The following is a 6,000-nucleotide window of genomic DNA, read 5'->3' as shown; positions in this document are numbered from 1 at the left end:
GGGGATGTCTCATTCACCAGTCAACTGCCACTCTCCACTGATGCAAGGGAACAGCGTCGCGGCAGGATCCATGGTGGCCTGGACAGTGCACCTTCCTACTTTGCTCTCCAGCCTTGGCTTCCTAACTTTGATGCTTTAAAAGCTTCCGTCCCTCTTCCCTCTGGCCTGGTGTGAATGAACAAGATCCCTGCACCCACCTGGGCTGAGCCTAGGTCACGCACACAGCCCCATGCACACAGCCCACCATCTGCTGTCTACCCCTGGGCTCAAGTGCACCCTCTGAACTCCCCCACCCCAAAGGTCCGCGTGCCCAGTGCCTCCACCCTAGGGATCCAGATCACCATCAGGACCATCAACCACCCAAGGCCCACAGGCCAGTGGCTGGCAGCCTGGGATCACCCTGACCCATCGGGTCAGATGAGACACAGGGTGTGGGCATCAGGGAGCCAGGGCGGGAATTGGAACCGCCTTCAACCCAGCCTGCCTCGCCCTGTAGACTCAGACATTAACTATGAAGGTGCACACTAGGCTGCATCCCCCACTGGTGGCAGTAGTCATCATTACTGGAGCCCGGATTTCCCCACCCCAACCACAGGGTGAGGGGTGAGGGAGTCAGCTCAGGGTAGGGGTGCACTCAGAGTGAAGGGGATCCCACGGTGAGGGGGTATAGTTTGAGGAGTGTGGGGCCCGCTCAGAGTGGAACTGACCTGGCTGAGAGGTGAGGGGTACAGTTTCAGGATGTTGGGGGTCCTGTGGTGAGGCATGAGTGTGTAGGGGCCATAGGTTAGGACCTAGCAGGACGGAGTGTCAGGGCAAGGACTTCGGTGTGAGGAGAAGAAGCCCTGTCTTCAAGGTCTGGTGGGAAACTGGGCCTGGCCAGGGGTGGGAGGGTAGTAACAGGGAGGGGAAGGTGAGCAGGGGAAGTGGGGCTGGCGGGGTGTGTCCTGGCCCAGGGCAGTCGTGGTTCTAGTTCTGTGCCAGGACCCAGTCGGTGGCGGGGTGAAAGCTCTGGGAATGGAGACCCGGCGGGACGAGCAGGAGGGGCCCCAGCCGGCTCCTCCCGGCCCCAGTGGCCAGGTCCGGTAAAGCAGGAGACCCACCCGAGCAGTTTGCGCTGTAGGCGGGAGGAGGAGGGGCGCGCACGCGCAGACGGACAGACGCGCGGACGCCGGAACCGCCCAGAACGCGTGGAAGCTGGCGGCAGCCGGTTGCTCCTGGACCAGCTCCTGGAGGAGGAACACGGCCTGGGGTCTGGGCCGCCGCTTGCCCTCGGCTCGGCTGCCGCTGCTGGGCAGTTAAGGGGGCGCTAGTGGGGGCCGCTGTTCAGGGAGCCGGCGGGTGACGCCTGGGCTGTGCAGCTGGGAAGGCGCACAGGGAGGGGTGCGGAGGTGAGGTCCCGGCCGCGCGTCCCGCTAGGACCCTGAGGCGGGTCCCAGCCGCCGCTGTGGTTCGTGGTAACCCCGCTATTAGTAGTTCCTGAACCCCGCGTTTGTGCCGCCGCTTACACCCGGATTTAGGAGAGCAGGTACAGCCCCAGGAGGTGGGAGTGTGCTGGACGGCTCCGGAGCATCTCCAACCAGCCCTCAGACCATGGCCTGCTCCTGGGAGGCGGGTGCGGTGCGGTCGCGGGGCCTCGGATGGAATGGGGGCTGCCCCATGAGAGCCCCTGGATTTGCTCCCATCTTCCCCGCGGGCTGACCTTGGGGGCGGCCTCTAAAGCCCCAGGTTCATGGGACTCAGGTTACAGGTCAGTCTGCTCCTGGGAGGTGGGCTCGGTGCGATCAGTGTGCTGGGATGGCTGCAGCAGCAGCAGGAAATGGTTGCAAACCCCGCTCTCTCACAGGGCAGCCCCAATCAAGCCATGGCATCCACCGCCAATCCCTGACAGCACAGCACCCGCCTTCCAGGAGCAGGCTGACCTGTAACCTGAGTTCCACGAAACTGGGGCAGCAGAGGCCAAGCTCAGGCCATGCGCTGGGGAGTTTGAAACAAATCCACGGGCTCCCATGGGCAGACCCCATAACCCGCCACTGCCTTCGACCACACCGCGCCCTCCTCCCAGAAGCAGGCCGACCTGCGGACCGTGCCTGGAGCAGCAGAAGCCGAGCCCTGGACAGGCCGTGGGGGAGATGGGGGCAAGTCGACCAGTTTGCCAGGTCGCTGCCCATCTCCCTGCCGCTGCCCCAGGTTCGTGGATCACTTTTTTTCAAGTCAGTGGGTTCCTGAGAGGCAGGTGCGGTGCAGTCAGGTGGCGGGGGCTGCGGGGAGGGGTGCTGCCCCGATGGGAGCAAGTCCACCTGCTCCCATCTCCCCCAGGGCCAGACCTGGGGACGGCATCCGCTGCCTCAGGTTTGTAGGACGCATGTCATGTCAGCCTGTCCCTGGGTGGAAGGCTCAGTGTACTCGGGGCAGCCTCAGTGGCTGACAAGGATTGTAGATGTGGGCTCTAGCCCACCATAACTAACTCTCCTTTCTTCTCTTGCTTCCTCAGTTGGTGGCTGTATCGGCTTTTTCATTATAGGTTATTGCTGGATAATGAACATAGGTTTCTGTGCTATATAGAAGAAACTTTATTTAAAATCTCTTTTTATATATAGTGGCTAACATTTGTAAATCTCAAACTCCCAAATTTATCCCTTCCCATCCCCTTACCCTGGTAACCTTTAGATTGTTTACTAAGTCTGCAAGACTGTTTCTGTTTTGTAGATGAGTTCACAGTGTCTTTTTCTCTCTTTTTTTAGATTACACATATGAGTGGTATCATTTAGTATTTTTCTGTTTCTGGCTGCTTTCACTTAGAATGACGATCTCTAGCTCCATCCATGTTGCTGCAAATGGTTTTGTTTTTTCCTATTCATGGTAGAGTAGTATTCCAGTGTATAAATATGCCACAACTTCTTTATCTAGTCATCTGTTGCTACATTTAGCTTGCCTCCATGTCTCGGCTATTGTATACAGTGGTGCTATGAATACTGGGGTGCAGGTATCTTTTCACATTGGAGTTCTTTCCCGTTATATACCCAGATGTGGGATCGCTGGGTCATAGGCTAAGTCTACTTTTAGTTTTTTGAGGGATGTCCATGCTTTCCATAATGACTACACCAAGCTGGATTCCCACCAGCAGTGTAAGAGGGTACCCTTCCCTCTACAGCCTCTCTAGCATTTATCATTCATGAACTTCTGAACGATGGCCATTCTGACTGGTGTGAGCTGATACTTCATTGTAGTTTTGATTTGAATTTCTCTGTTTTTTAGTGATATCGAGCATTTTTTCATGTGCATATTGGCCATTTGTGTCTTCATTGGAGAAATGCTTGTTTAGGTCTTCTGCCTATTTTTGGATTGAGTTGTTTTTTTTCTGTTATTAAGTTGTATGAGCTGTTTATATATTCTGAAAATTAAGGCTTTGTTAGTCGTATCATTTGCAAATATTTTCTCCCATTCGTAGGTTGTTGTTTCTTTTTGTTTTACTTATGGTTGCCTTTGCTGTGAAGAAATTTATGAGTTTAATTACGTCCCTTTTGTTTATTTTTTCTCTTATTTCCATTGCCTGGGTAGATTGCCCTAGGAGAACTTTGATAAGATTTATGTCAGATAATGTTTTGCCTATGTTTTCTTTTAGGAGATTTATCATGTCTTGTCCGTCTGCATCTTAAGCCTGTACTCTAGATCTGTGCTTCAGTTTTGAATTTTGAGCTTCTTGGAGAACACCTACTCTTAGCTCATATGTCAGATTCAACATGTCTAAAGCTGATTTCATAATCATTTTTCTTGCAGCATCTCCACTTATTCAGTGGTATAATCATTCTTCCGGTCTTGAATACCCTAGGCTTGGAATGGTCTTTGATTTATATTTCTCTCACCACCCTCCACATATTGTCGGCTTCTGGAACTGTATGCTTTTGGTTTCAAGCGTCTATTCTGATTGCTGATACTCTGATGAAGAGCTTTCATCCCTGATACATGAGTTTTTCCTTCTGCTGAATTCTTGGATATTCTCTCCCCCCGCTTTCAGTCAACCTACAGTTTTGACGCTCCAACATCTAGAGTCAAGTAGAGACTTACCGCAACCATATCTCAGCCAGGTAGTCTCGACCTTCCATCATTTTGGCCTTACCTTATGTGTTCCAATCATTATGTGACTTAGCCTCCTAGGGTAACCTGTGCCTTATTAAAAACCAGGAGTCACCAGCCTTTTCCTATCCAGTCTTCAGTTAAAACAGCTTAGAATTGCCCTGAGAACTAGTTGGAGCCCCATTCCCTTCATAGAGTCTTCCCTATTTACTCCAAATACTTCTAGCTCCTCTTTGTATTCCTGCAATGTTTATGATCGGTAGCCTGTAATCTTGGCTTTGAGTACTGACTTGGTACCATTCCCCGGTGGTTTCCAATGTGTCTCCTCACTTAGCTGGTAACTGGAGAAGACTCCCTTGTTCAGCCTCCTTTATAACCCTCACCCTGCTTAGCATCGGGCCATAGCAGGCATCCAGGCAGTGCTTATCTACTTTATTTATTCGCAGGGATGGTGGTGTGGATTATTGCTAATAACTATTAATTCAGTGTTGCAATTAAAAAAGAAAGCCAAGAAAATCCATAAAACTTTATCTCCATGTTCAGTTTAGCTCTTTACCTCAATAGTTTTCTTAACTCTGTGTTTACATTCACATAGTGTTCAGTGCTTGTACAGTTCCCTGAGGCAAGCAGGTGAGATATCATAATGTTTGACTTTCACGTTACATTTCATATTGGATATATTTGTGCAATGACAAAACCTTCTTTTATAAGTAAACAGCCGGAATCCCAGAGAGACTAAGAGCCTAACCCAGGGTCACCTGGTTAGAGTTTGGCACAGGTCAGGATTGCGTTTCACATCTTCCAGCTGATCCTCTTCCAGTGCCTTTTCATTCCAGTGCTGGGAAATGTAGCCCCATCAGCCAAACGGCCAAGTCGCATTGCTGCCCCTTTACCTGCCAGTGATGGCAGTGCTACAAAAAATGGCAAAGGAAAGGTCAGAAATAGGAGTGATAAAAGACATGGAAGTGCTGGAAATGGATCCTCAACCTCCTCCTCCCTATTTGAGCGCCTCACAATTGTCCAACTCTGACAGTGCTGTTCATTGTTTATAACGGAGTCTTTAAAATCAGACTGATCTTTTATAGGACATGCTTTTATCCTGGTCCCTTTCCTGCTAGTAGTCACCGTCATGGGCAGAAAGTGCCTGACTGGGCTCTGTTTGTCACGTTGGTGGGAGGGAAAATGGGAGAGGGAGCGTGTTGAACTGAAGCCGAGCTATTTACAGCTCTGTTGTTCTAGGATCAGAGCAGTTCCACTCTTGCTTTCATCACCTCTCCACCTCCGAGTCCAGCCACCCACTCCTGCCTGCTTCCCCACATGCCACGTCCTGGGGGAGGACAGGGTGGTGGGCAATGCCACCTCCGCCCTCCGCTCTGGGAGGTGCAGGGGTCTGCTTTAACTTTTGAGCTGTTTTGGTAATTGGGCTTTTCCAGCTTTTCTAGACATCTCCTTTCCAGCTCTGAGAAATTGGAGATGTAACTTAACCGTACATGGACTATATTGATGTATTCAGTGGCATTAATGTGATGTTGTCTTTAAGGTGTTCTGTGACTGGATAGGAGGTTTTTAACTCACAGGATGCTTCACATCCAATTCTAAAGGCCTACAGGATGCAGGTGTAATTCAAGTTCTTACATGTCTGTAAGGCAGACATGAACATTATTTGATAATATGACCATATGTTCATAGATTACGGTTAGTCCGCCGGCTCTGTATCTAATAAAAGTTTAAATTCCAAACGCTTGAAGAAAATTTGCGGACCATGTCTTTTTGCCTGTAACTAGTTGCAAAAACTGAAATCACAGCTCTACCACAAGCCACAGTGTTTCCCAGTAGAGAAAGCCCTCTACTTTTACAACCTGTAAGTAATGCGGTGGTTCTTTGGGTGAGATGAGGGATGCCACAGTATTTTGTAGGGATAGTAGA

The 6,000-nt window shown here is 50.6% G+C and overlaps 1 protein-coding gene across 2 annotated transcripts in view; it reads left to right on the top strand.

The window, feature by feature from the left end:
• Positions 1-1,193: 1,193 nt before the first annotated feature.
• Positions 1,194-6,000, top strand: part of LOC140691962 (uncharacterized) — a 64,339-nt gene continuing 59,532 nt past the window's right edge. For both annotated transcript variants that reach the window (XR_012067572.1, XM_072956537.1), the window contains exon 1: positions 1,194-1,388. The gene's annotated coding sequence lies outside the window, so the exon portion shown is untranslated. The remainder of the gene's footprint in view (positions 1,389-6,000) is intronic.

The sequence above is a fragment of the Vicugna pacos genome, chromosome X, assembly GCF_048564905.1.
Source record: "Vicugna pacos chromosome X, VicPac4, whole genome shotgun sequence".
NCBI classification, from domain to species: domain Eukaryota; kingdom Metazoa; phylum Chordata; class Mammalia; order Artiodactyla; family Camelidae; genus Vicugna; species Vicugna pacos.
The sequence above is the reverse complement of the archived record's forward strand: the minus strand, read 5'-3'. Positions and strand labels throughout refer to the sequence as shown.